This window comes from Eulemur rufifrons, chromosome 25, assembly GCF_041146395.1.
Source record: "Eulemur rufifrons isolate Redbay chromosome 25, OSU_ERuf_1, whole genome shotgun sequence".
Lineage (NCBI taxonomy): Eukaryota > Metazoa > Chordata > Mammalia > Primates > Lemuridae > Eulemur > Eulemur rufifrons.
In genome coordinates, this window is record NC_091007.1 from 15,810,028 (window position 1) to 15,822,553 (window position 12,526).

General features: G+C 45.1%; 1 pseudogene; it reads left to right on the plus strand.

The window, feature by feature from the left end:
• The first annotated feature begins 7,886 nt into the window (after positions 1–7,886).
• Positions 7,887–7,976, plus strand: LOC138375445 (small nucleolar RNA SNORA40; annotated as a pseudogene).
• The last annotated feature ends 4,550 nt before the right edge of the window (positions 7,977–12,526 follow it).

The window sequence follows — 12,526 nt, forward strand, 5'->3', positions numbered from 1 at the left end:
CTCGTAGGCGAATTAGAAATGTGCGGGGGACGGTGCACCTAATATGTGGCGGGGGACGGTGCTCGAACACAGAGGAACAAAGCTCCAGTGCGCGCGGCTGCGGCCCGGGGCTCCCAAAGGCAGAGATTGCGCGTGTGGCTTTATCCAAGCCAGCAGAGGGCGCCCTTCCCCTTCACAAATCCCTCCCGAACTTTCTTTTTTTCTTTTCCTGGAGGGATAGAGGGGAGGGCAGGACCCTGAGTTGTACCGGACAGGCTTTTCGTTGTAGACAAAGGAGCTGTGGGGGAAATGCTAGTCACCAAAATTAGCGCACGAATATTGCTACCATGCAGATCCCCTTGGCATAGAGTAGAGCTGAATCACTTTTACTTCCTAAATGATGCTGTAGCTCTGCCTAGACTGACCTAAAGCCCTTAACCGACTCCTCCACCCCTGGCACAGAGCCGAGGCTTTGGGGCTTGACAGACCACTTGCAACTTTTTATTTTCCAAACAAGCGCGTTTATGGGACAGGATTACATGTGGGGTGAGTAACTCTCCAAGAGGCCACCAGAGGGCGCCAAAGGACTGCTGTAGAACCACGGCCTGTCTGCGTTTCTCTGCGAAGCTGCTGGGAAAAAGTCCGCGGAGCTCCCCTCCTCCCTCCCCTCCTCCCTCCTCCCTCCCTTCCTCCCCTCCTCCCTCCTCCCTCCCCTCTTCTCTCCCCTCCTCCTTCCCCTCCTCCTTCCCTTCCTCCTCTCCTGTTCCCCCCACCTCCCCCTCCTCCCTCCCCTCCTCCCTCCCCTCTCTTCTGCCCCCACCCAGGACACTTAGCAAATCAGAAGTAATCATGGCACTTAGCGGCCCACAGCTTTTAAACAAACACCACTGCTGTAGTGAAGTATTTAACTGGTGTACAGATTCTCTACCCACTTCGTAGGGAGGAGGGTGAGTAAAGAGAACTCTCCTTGGGGAAAAAGTGAAATTGTGGACACACAGTGAGAAACAAATCCAGCGAAGTATTTTGACCGGCCAGGGGATGAGGGAGTCTGCGAGAATGATTTATGATTCTAAACAACTTACCCAACTGTTCCCATCACTTCTCACATATTTTCAACTGGCCGTATTTTAAGCGTCTGTGTCAGAGGGGCTCTTGACAGCGTACTTGCCTTTTCTCACTGTGATGGGAGTTAGCTCTGCAGTAGAATTGCCTAGACCGGTACAGCTCTCCCGGTTCTGGGCTGCTTCAGACGCGAGACTGTGTCCAGACCAATAATAGCACCTGCCCGGGGACATCTGCTGTGATTGGCATCCTTAGGCCAGGAACTGCTGCACAAACACTGCATCTGAATTTCAGCCAAGCTCTTAAAGGGACCTCCCTCCTTCCTAATACCCACCCTCACCTTTCTACTCACAGCCTGGGGCTAGTGGATCCTTCTGAGACCCCACGCACTTTGTAACATATTAGAGTTCCAATTCCATTATACACTTATTTTAAATCTGACTTTCTCACTAAACTGTCAGCCCCTGGAGGAAAGAATTTGGTCTTACTATTCTCCATAGCCCCAGAACCCAGCAGGACGCAAGGCATACACCTGGAGTCAATCAGTGCTTGTGGAACTGTCATGTCTTTATGAACAATATAAGAAATAGTAAGAACTAAGCGCTGGCAAGCATTTCCTAGGTGCCAGTCTCTGTCTGAGCAATGTGCTCACTCACGTAATCCTCAGACATCCCAGGAAAGAGGTGATAGGTACGACCATTATCTGCATTTCAAAGTTGAGACAACTGAGGTGGTTGATGAGGAAGATTAAGTAACTTGCCCAGGGTCACAGGGACTATAAGCTGAGACTGGGGTTTGAACCCCAGGACTGATGCCAGAGCCTACATACGACCACGATGCCATAAAGAACCGCACCAGGGAAACTGAGGCAGGGTGTTTATGCAGAGTGGTACCTGCCTAATGACTACTCACGAAGGATGCTGATTCATTCACGACTAAGGAAACCTTGGCTACAGTGACATGTTACTAACCCCAGTGTCTTAGGTAGAGCAAAAAGCTAAGCTCCTGGAATAAGAGAACTCCCCTCCCCCAAATATTGTGGCTTAAATATCAGAAAACATTTACTTCTCACTCATAGGGGTGTGTTCTGGGTCAGTGGGCAGCTCTACGCCATGTGGTCATCCGGGGATCTAGGCTCGTCCATCCTGGGGGCTGCCATTCCGGAAGGCCTTGCTGTCTTCTGTACGGCCGGGGCAGGATCACGCTGTGTCCAGGCTGCACCCAGCAGGAGAGTGGAATGGAGCATGGGAGAGGCACATACACTATCTTGAACATCCCCCACCTTTGGGGAGAACTGGGTCAGGGAGCCATATTTATCTGCTGGGAGGTGAGGTTTCTTTCACTGGGCAGCCATGCAGGCAGCTACAAGTCAATTTTATGGAAAAAAGAAAAAGGGGATTTGGATGGGAAGTTAGCTGTCTCCAGCACACTCGGTACCCAAGCCTGTGCTAGTCGACATGTATTCAGCACTTCCATAAGGCTAGAAATAAGTATCTGCTCATTAAATTAAAGGCTGACGCCAGCATGGAGGAGGAGAGAAAAAATATATTGGATGATAGATGAGGATTTTAAAATAGTCATAACCTTGGCAGTGGTTTCTTAGATATGACACTGAAGCACAAGCCACAAAAGAAAAATTAGATAGACAAGATATTCTCAAAATGAAAAGCGTTTGTGTTTCAAAGGGCATCACCAAGAAAGTGAAAAGGTAACCCGTGAAATGGGAGAAAAGATCTTTGCAAATGGTATATCTGAGAAGGGACTTGTAAGTAAAATATATAAAGAACCAGTAGGACTTGGTTATAAAAAGACACATAACTCGGTTTTTTAAATGAACAAACTGCCTGAATATATCTTCTTTTGAGAAGTTTGTATCTCTAAAGAAGAAATACAAGTGGCCAAGAAGCACGTGGAAAGTGCTCAACGTCATTAGCCATCAGGGAAATGCAACTCAAAACCATGATGCGCTACCACCCCAGATGCACGAGGAGAACTATCGTCACAAAGATGGTAAGTGTTGGCTGGCGAGGATATGGAGAAACTGGAACCCCTGTATGCTACTGGTGGGCATGTAAAATAGTGCAGCCACTTCAGACAACAGTCGGCAGTTCCTTGAATGTTTAAATGTAGAGTTACTATGTTATACTCCTACTCTATTCTACTATATTCCCAAGAAAAATAAAAACATATGTCCATACAAAAACCCGTACACATATATTCCTAGCAGTATTATTTATAATTGTCAGAATGTAGACACAACGCAAATGTCCATCAACTGATGTGATATATCTGTATAATGATACATTATTTTGCCAAAAAAGGGGAAAATAAAGTACTGACACATCTACAACATGGATGAACCTTGAAAACATTAAGCTAATTGAGAGAAGCCGGTCACACAGGAACACATGTTGCATGATTCCAATTACATGGAATGCCCCAAATAGGCGAATCTATAGCGGCAGAAAGTACATTAGTGGTTGCCAGGAGTTGGAGTGGGGGGAGATGAGGAAGTTGGGGATGACAGCCAAGGGTGTGGGGTTTCTTTTCACGGTAATAAAAATGTTCTAAAATTTATTGTGGGCCGGGCGCGGTGGCTCATGCCTGTAATCCTAGCACTCTGGGAGGCCGAGGCGGGTGGATCGTTTGAGCTCAGGAGTTTGAGACCAGCCTGAGCAAGAGCGAGACCCTGTCTCTACTAAAAATAGAAATTATATGGACAACTAAAAATATATATAGAAAAAATTAGCCGGGCATGGTGGTGCATGCCTGTAGTCCCAGCTACTCGGGAGGCTGAGGCAGGAGGATCGCTTGAGCCCAGGAGTTTGAGGTTGCTGTGAGCTAGGCTGACACCACGGCACTCTAGCCCGGGCCACAGAGTGAGACTCTGTCTCAAAAAAAAATAAAAAATAAAATTAAAATTTATTGTGGTGATGGATATAGTATATGGTGAATACATTCAATATGCTAAAAGCCACTGAATTGTAAAAAGGGGTAATTGCACAGTGTGTTAATTATACCTCAATATGGCTGTTACCAAAAAATCATAATTGGCTAGAACAATGGGCTTAAACCAACCAGATGAACTTTATCAGAGCTCCATGTAAGACCCTGAAAATCCACTGCACAAGAGCAGCGAGGGAGAGACAGGGCTTAGCAGAGCCCAGGGAACCCCAGAAGGATCTCAGCACATCATAAGCGCAGGATAAGCTTCCAGAAGAGTTACAGATGCGGAACTGAAGGTTGTCCTCTGCCAATTTAACTTCCAGTGGCTGTTAGGAGCTCTAAGGCAAGGAGAACTCTGGAAAACAGAGTCGACAAGGCTCCAAACTCACTATTAGAAAAAGTAAACATCTTAACTGCAGTGACAGCCAAGACTTCAGTCTCTTCTAGAAGAGTCTGGCTGGCCCCAGGTTGTCTGACTCGGGGCCTCTGGTGTTGGGCCTGGTTGTGACTCTCACCCCTGGGGTGTCCCCCTCAGGGACAGCAGAGACCCGAGGGGGAAGTTGCTTTAGTTTGGGACTATTGGCTAGGGGTGGGCAGCAGGGATCTGTCTTGGCTGCTACCTTAACAGGCGTCCTGCGGACATACCAGTCAAAAAAGAGATGAGGCTTAGGGGCGCCAGGCATCCAGTGAATCTGAAATGAAGGAAATCAAGGTCGTAGCAAGTGTACCACTGCTCCTAAATACCTCCCAGTTATGCATCCTTATCAGCAAGTCAGTCTCTGGCCCCTGAGACGCCCTAAGACGTCAGCTTCACTTTTCTCTATTTGCACACCCTTCCTTACCAACAATAATTAGAGGAGGACAGAATGGAAAATTCGACTGTGATTGCTCTGCCTGGGTTTTGATTTTATCTCTGAGCTCTCAGGCAGAAAGAAAATGAAATTATTTCAGTCGTTCTCATTTTCCGGAAGGAGAAAGGACACCAAATACTCAAGATCTAGAAGATCTACTGCGACCACAGCTCAAAAGTTTTCTGACATAATTTTTGTTTTTGAAGATAAAATCTAGGAATGGAAAACCATTTTTAATAAAGAAGAGAAAGCATTTTATTTTCTATGAATGCGTTCCTTCTGATCTCTCAATTATTTCTGCCAGAGGTCCTTATAAATTAGAAATCAGTTTAAACAACTTAATTTCTGCGATAATTCAGCCAAAAACAACAACAACAACAACAACAACAACAAAAAAACGCAGCAATTACTTATGTACTTTGCAGGGCGCAGCACTCAGGTGATTGAAGGAAGGGATGCCAGAGAAAGAGAATGGTGATTTACCTTCCAGAAACTTCTCTGGGTGGGGGAGAGGTGCCGGTAACACACATGAAAGAATTTGAAGCTTCCAGAAGCAGTAGAAACGCACATGCTGATGTGGGCGGCAGTTAGGCACCTTACCTTAGTTGTGCAGGAATTCCAGAAGGAGCGTCAAGGAGAACCACAGTCATAAAGAAGAGTCCGAATGATGGTTTGCAGCCCCTGTCACAAGGACTGTGACCAGCCTCCCCCATAAGGAGGGCACCAGGCTCGCGCCCCTGCAAGGAAGGCTGGCCCGGTGCCAAGGAGGCCAGGGAGCAGGAACGGCCACGCCACAGGCCTCATTACGGGGCAGCCGGCCCCCACAACAGATGCAGCCCCACCCAAACAAGAGTTCGGGGACAAAGGAGAGCTAAATCCCCTGCCACTCGGACCCCCCACCCCCACCGCCGCTCACGGGTCTCAGAGGGGCGAATTCTGCCCTCAACTCCTGGGAACTGGCATTTTTAATCTGCTCAATTAGGAATGTAACAACTCCTTGCTTCCGTTGGCCAGGCTGGCAGGGAGAATGTGCGACAGCCAAATGTGCTCAGTGTCGCTTAGCAAAAGCGAAGGAAGCACAACCCCAAAGCAGCCTCCTGCAGAGTGACAGGCCTTGGCTGAGGAAAAACCCGGATGTGCCCAGCTCTTCCTCCTGGCCACGGCTGCAGGACTGTCATGGTCAAGGGCGCCTTTCTTTCCCTCCCCTCTGAAATCTGCATAATAACACATAGTAATTACTCTTGCAAAGATAAAGACGATGCACGTGAAGGGTTTATGCCTGAGGCCTGGTACTAGAAGGTCCAGTGTCAGCTGCCACGACCCTGTGGATTTCTGGTGTTCTAGTCCCTCCTTCTGGCGTGTCTAGTCTCCTCCCACCAGGAGGAAGCAGGGGGTGGAGGAGCGGGGAGGGCGCAGCTGTTTTTATACTGGGAGGTCGGCTATTGTCCCCACTTCCACCCAAAGTCACTTCTCCCTTTTGCAGCCCCTGACACCTCAGTCACCCATCTTGTTCCCAAGGGTCTGTGCCAGGCGGAATAATGGCTCCCAAATATGTCCCACCCTCATCCCTGGAACGTGGATATGCCGGATCACACGGCAAAGGTGGATGAAGGTTGCGGAGGGAATTAAGGTTGCTAATCAGCCGACCTTAAAATGAGATCAGCCTGGGGGATGCCAGCGCCCCTAAGTAACCAGAGGGCTCTTAAAAGCGGCAAAGGGCGGGCAAAGGGGGTGTGCCTGGGGGAGAGGTAGTCAGAGAGATGCAATGTCACTGCCCTTGGAGTTGGAGGGAAGAGGCCACACGCTGGGGAACGTGGGCGGCCTCTGGAAGGTGCAAAGCGCAAGGAAACGGCTCCTCCCTGCAGACGGGCGTGCAGCCCTGCCCACGCCTCGCTTTTAGTCCGTTCAGACCCGCGTCAGACTTTTAGCCCACAAAACTGTAAGATAAATTCGTGTTGTATTAAGCCACCAAGTCTGTGGTAATTTGCTACGGCAGCTGCAGGAAACTAATCCAGAGTCTTTCGTCTCATCATTTGGTGACATCCTTTCTGCCTCCCCAAGATGCATCTCTTAGGGAGATGGAACAGGCCATCTCCATGGTTTTCTTTTACCCTGGTGTGTAACAGGCTTGTCAAATGCTGCTAAGCCTCTATACCCACAAATAGGGGTAAAATTCACCATCCCCCGTGGGAATGGTCGGTGAGAACCTGCGACAGGGAGTACAGAATGGCTGGAAGCAGGGACTGAGCGGGTGGGCGTGGGCATGTTCCTGGGTTGCCAAGGGCATCTGTGTTCCACTGTTAAACCTTCAGCGCTCCTCACACTCTCCATTACCATGTGCCCCACGGGCCCCCGTTTAAGAGGTCATGTATGTGTCAATTTTTAACTCATTTTCCTAATCAGAGATACATGTGACTTCCAACCAAAGCTTGTGATTAACGTAAGGTGGCCAGAGCTGCCACGATGCGCTCGTAGAATTCCAGGCAAAAACAAAGCCAGGAAGCTTTAGAAATCCTGCTCAGGCCTATCCACGGTAAATGTTTGATTTGTCTGAGTTTGTAATGTTGAAAATACTTGCTATAGCCCATCACCACCTCTAGGGCTTCCCAAGGCCTCAGACTGAGAGCTGCTGAAAGATATTTCACTGGTGTGATCCACTTACAGCCAGAACTTTATTCCCCTGTATCCAAGTATCGTCTTTGTATCCGAGTGTTATTTCTGAGTGCTTTCAGCTCTGTGGCTGGTGGGTTTTTTCATTGTACTGGGAGATTCACTTCAAGGTCAGCTTAGCCTTTGACCTGGCAAGGATTCAGCAATGGTAACATGCATCGTGAGCCTTGGGATCCCATAATCTGATACAGAAGCCTTCTCCAGTCTGTCGCTGGGAAGAAAAAGGCTAAAAACAAAATCCCCTGGAATCTCCTTTTATGGGCCATATGCCTCTGCTCCAAAAAGGGTTAAAACACATGCTTCCTGCTCAAGGGAGTGTAAACTGTTAGAAACACGGTAGTAAACAGTTCAGCATGAAATCTATTGAAATTAAAGATATGCACATCTTTAGGTGCAAAAAATAAAGTCTCTTTTGCAACCCAGAGTCATTGTTCAGTATGACTTTTGATACATCTAAGAAGGAATATTAGGAAAAGAAGAAAAAGAAAAGACATGCACATCCTATGACCCAGAACGTCCACTCCTAGGTTTATACTCAAAGAAATGTCTGCACGTGTGCACTAAGGGACATGTACAAGAATGCTCACAGCAGCGCAATTCATAACAGTCCAAACTGGACACATCTATGGGACAATGCTAAATAAATAGTGCTATATTTATGCAATGCAATACTATACAGCAATGAATTAATTTTACCATGTCCAACATGGTGGTATCTCATTCACAGTGTGGAATAAAGCAGATACAAAGAAATGTTCTATGATTCCATTTCATAAAGTTCAAAAAGTAGATGACATTCTAATGCTTAAGAATTCAGACTTAGCCTAGCACTCTGGGAGGCCGAGGTGGGAGGATCGATCAAGGTCAGGAGTTCGAGACCAGCCTGAGCAAGAGTGAGACCCCATCTCTACTAAAACTAGAAAGAAATTATCTGGACAACTAAAATATATATAGAAAAAATTAGCCGGGCAAGGTGGCACATGCCTGTAGTCCCAGCTACTCGGGAGGCTGAGACAGGAGGATCCCTTGAGCTCAGGAGTTTGAGGTTGCTGTGAGCTAGGCTGACGCCCACGGCACTCTAGCCCGGCAACAGAGTGAGACTCTGTCTCAAAAAAAAAAAAAAAAAAATTCAGACTTAGGAGACAGCATTCTGGAGAAAAGGAAGGAAATAGTTACCACAGATGTTTGATAGTCATTAGTCGTGGGGATGAAGGGGGTGGTGACTGGAGAATGTGAGGGGGTTTCTGTGCACTGGCAATATTCTATTTCTTGAACTTGATGGTGCTTGTCTTGTGATAAATTCTTGAGTTGCGTATTTTATACCCTTTTCTGTCTGTGTGCTATATTGCACAATTTTTAAAAGAAAGTTTAAAATAGTTATTCTGAACTATTTCCCTAAAAACAAATTCTTTATATTTAAAATGTTTTCTTTATAATTTTCTATTATAAAACATATTTCTGGGCATAAGGGAACATTTTAAAAAATTAGAAAAGTGGGGGGAAAATCACTTCTAATTCTTTCTTCCAAAGACAAATGCTGTTAGCATTTTGGTATATTTCTTTCCTATCTTTTTTCTATGACTTGTTTTTGATGTTTTCATTTTTTATTTAGATGGCCCTATTTATTCAAACCTACATTTTATTATTTTTCACTTAACATTATCTTTTCAGCATTTTCAAAATTATTGCAAGCCTTCTGCATGACTATTTTGATGAACAACTTAAACTGCATTTAGGTTGTTTCCTCTTTTGTTTTGTTAATTTATAGTGTCATTGTAGAGCTTTTTGTGTACAGCTTGTTCCATATTTCAAATTATTTCCTTAGAACTGATCCCTAGAAATGGAGTCTCTTGGGCCAAAAATAGGACCTTTGTAAGGCTTTTTATAGGAAGCATGTCTTTTCTCCAGGGTCAGAGTTCAAGGAGTTTAATGAGTTCAAACAGGCTTAACCTGTGTCCTTGTAGAATAGCTCCTTACAGAACCAAACCAACTGGTCATTGCAACAGTGCACCTGTCCCCAAACTGCTGCCCCAGCCCAGTAATACTGCTCAGATTTAGTCCACGTCCCTTTGTCTCTCTTGGCACTGAGATGCATGGCTTGGGTGTACTTAGGTCATCCAGTGAGATTCCCTAAAGGAACAGAGCTTTAAGGTCATTGGTAAGCCTCTAAATGCCAACAAAACAATTCCAACAAAGTTTTAGAGCCTTCGTTATAAAATGGGAATATCAATGCCTATTTTGAAGGAATACATGCAAGTGTAAATGAAGTAATGTATAAAAAGTGTTCAGTATCGTGTCGGCCACATAACAAACTCTCCATAGACATGAAGCTCTTTCTTCCTTTTCCCTTGGGACTCATCTGTCTTCTCCAGTGGTGACATGTTAAAGAAAAAGAGGAGAAAAAAAGGAGGGAAATAGGCAATAAAATAATACCATAGAAATCATGACTTCTGTGTATACTTTATGAAGAGGCAAATTTATGGAATGTAATTAGAGAGGCACTCACCCTAAATTTTGCATTCACCTGACTGCCACCCCACCTGGAATTCTGACCATTTAAGTCATTCTTAGAGCTAAAGAATTGTCACCAGAAGGCTGAATCATTGGCTTCTTCACAGTTTTGTCTAGGGTAGTGTTTTCCCAAAGGTGGTTATCGGGCCATTTTAGAATCACCTGGTGTATTAGGTTAAGTACAGCTAGATGCTGTAGCAAACAGTCCCCACATCTCAGTGGCTGAATGGCACAAAGATTTAGTTATTGCTCATTGCAAAGTTCAATGTGCATTGCAGGTTATAAAGGGTGGTCTGCCCTATGCAGCCATTCAGGGGCACAGTTTCCCTTTACCTAATGTCTCTGCTATCACTCAGGGCCTCAGAGTCCTCTGTGGGATCCGTGGGATCATCTGCATCAAGCTGGCCCATGATAAGAAGAGAAAAGAGGGTGTTAAGTGTGTTTTTAGGGACTAATGGTGGAAGTGATACACACCATGTTTGCCTACACCCTGATGGCCAGGACTCAGTTGCATAGTCTTACTTGGCTGCAGAAGAGACTACAAATTATAGTTTAGCTGTATCCAAGAGGGAAAGAAAACAATTTTAGTCATCCCATTGTAAACCCAGGATGCTTATAAAAATTATACTTTTCCAAAATTTTATACATATCTATGTATAATTCTTTTTCTAATGCTACATTGACCTAGTACATGATAATCCTTAAGGCTAGACATGTGTAGATTAGAGAGATGATTTTTGTGGGTACTGAAGCTGGAGCACTGGCCCAGAGATGGCTTTGATGGTTCCATTACTAACACCTCCTCTTTTCCAAGTACCACTACTGTCACTGACCTTTCCTTAGATACCAGGCTGTGTGTCCCCAGTGTTTGCAAATCTTTCAGAGGCTATGACAACCATAGCATAAGGACTCCCAGGGTGGTTTGCCCTCAACACTCAGATTCCAATATCCCATCAAAGGTGTGGGTAAACATGGTGTTTGCCAGAACTTTTTCTCACCAGTTTCATTCTTGCTCAGATAAAAAGGAATATTGTAGGGCTTCAGTGAACAACACAAATAGGAGCTAGTCCATACATAAAACTCTAATCTACTTGCTTTAATGGGAATATTGTTGAGGTCACTGTTCAAGACATCATTTTATGGGAACACATGAAAGAAATATCTCTCAGGTGTCAGTATCACAAATAGTTGTTCATCTGTGAGAAACCAGTTTACTTTTATCTCAGACACTGTGAGTCAGGACATGTATTGTGTTTTCTCTTTGCATTGTAAAAGATTGGGAAGTTTAGAGCCAAAACTTTAGACCATCTCTAGCAATTGTACAAAATTTAATCCCAGTTGCATCTTATTTTTCCCACTTTTACTCCAAATATTCTCATTTACTTATTTTCTTATTAAAGAATACATATTTGCACATATCTATTTTGAATGAGCAACATACAAATAGATTTTTAATTATTAAATATGATGTTGTGACAGAAAAGTGAACAGAAATATTGGTCCTTGGTCTTTTGATCATATTTTAGCCCAAGGGAAATGTTCCCCACAATTGACATGCATGAAGCCTTAATCACTGGGTTTAATCCAATACTGGGTTTCCCTAGAGACCTCAGAATAGATTCATCAGTTAAAACAACATGCACCTTTCCAAGATCACCATGTCCAAGTTATCTCTTTTCCTGAGATGGACTCACCCCATTATGGGCCCAGAGGCAGTAAAGAACCTGCACATTATCAGGGAGTAGTGTTGAGTGAACAGCTCTTGGCTTTAAGAAATTTTCCTCTTTGCCCAAACTTCTCTACAATGATGTTTAAATTAAATGATGAAAAGAAAGCTAGAAAGAACTCAGGTATCCTAAAGACATTGTATGACTATTATTTAGTAAAAACGTTCCCATATTGAATTGAATAAGAGAGGGTTGAGAGAAAGTTATCTAAATATCCATTCAATTAACTAAAATTTATTGGGCACTTGTTTATATTCCATGCACTGTGCTTTCAGATGTTATACCCATTTCACACACACACACACACACACACACACACACCAAACAAGCACACACCTGGGCGGGAGGTATGAAGAAGGTGCGATCCCCCTCCTAGCAGGTGGTCAGCGGTGGGAGGGAGGCGCCTCCACAGGCTCAAGCTCTACCTTCAGCACCAAGGCCAGCGCACCTGGCTGGCCTGGACACCCAGAACCTTCCTCATTCTGGAACTCTCACGCCCAGAACTGCGTAATAAAGAAATGTTCTTTCTCAATGAAATGCGCCTTCCTAACTCATAAATTGAGCTTTATTCATTGCTTTTCATGAAGAGGTCACTACCAGCAGGAAAAGCGTTAGACAAGGAGAAATGAACATGTTCAGTGTAGTGGAGACCTGCTCCCTTACGCACGCACGTGCGCGCACACACAAACACACACACACACACACGCACACACGCACACACGCCACCAGATGGGCTATATGTTGGTTGAATTTTTCTCTCGTCACTCCTCAGGCGTCCAA